This window comes from Acomys russatus, chromosome 15, assembly GCF_903995435.1.
Source record: "Acomys russatus chromosome 15, mAcoRus1.1, whole genome shotgun sequence".
NCBI lineage: Eukaryota > Metazoa > Chordata > Mammalia > Rodentia > Muridae > Acomys > Acomys russatus.
The window spans coordinates 47520302-47520924 of NC_067151.1; positions in this window are offsets into that span (position 1 = coordinate 47520302).

Genomic DNA, 623 nt, shown 5'->3' on the forward strand with positions numbered 1-623 from the left:
GAGAGAGAGAGAGAGAGAGAGAGAGAGAGAGAGAGAGAGAGAGAGAGAGAATCTCAATACTTGATAGGCCTCCACTAATAAAAATCTGTTTGTTCGTTTGTTTTTAAGTAAACAGGTGTTTCAATTTGAAAGGGTAGTTGAACTCTTCCAAGACAACCAAATATCCATGCAGTTTGGCTCATGCCACAGTGTACCGGCGAATGTTAAATGCCAACTCAAAGAATTAGTTTTCTCCTAAACATCTGTGTATTCTGAGGATCAAATTGAGATCATCAACTTGATAGCAAGTGGCCTTCCCCACTCATGAGCCATCTTACCAGCCCCTGATAGTGATTTTATAGAACCATATAGTAATTTTAAAAGAACTTGAAAGAAAGACCTAACTCTCTGGTTCCCAAGCTAGGGGTTGAAACCCCTTTGGGGTAGCATGTCAGATCTCCTGCATATATAAATTTACATTATGATTCATAACAATAGCAAAATTACAATGAAAAATAACTTTATGATTGAGGGTCAATAGCACGAGGAACATGTATTATTACCACAACATGGATGAAAAGGGTCATAGCATTAAGAATGTTGAGAATAAACCAATTATGCAATATTTGAATCTGTACTTTGAT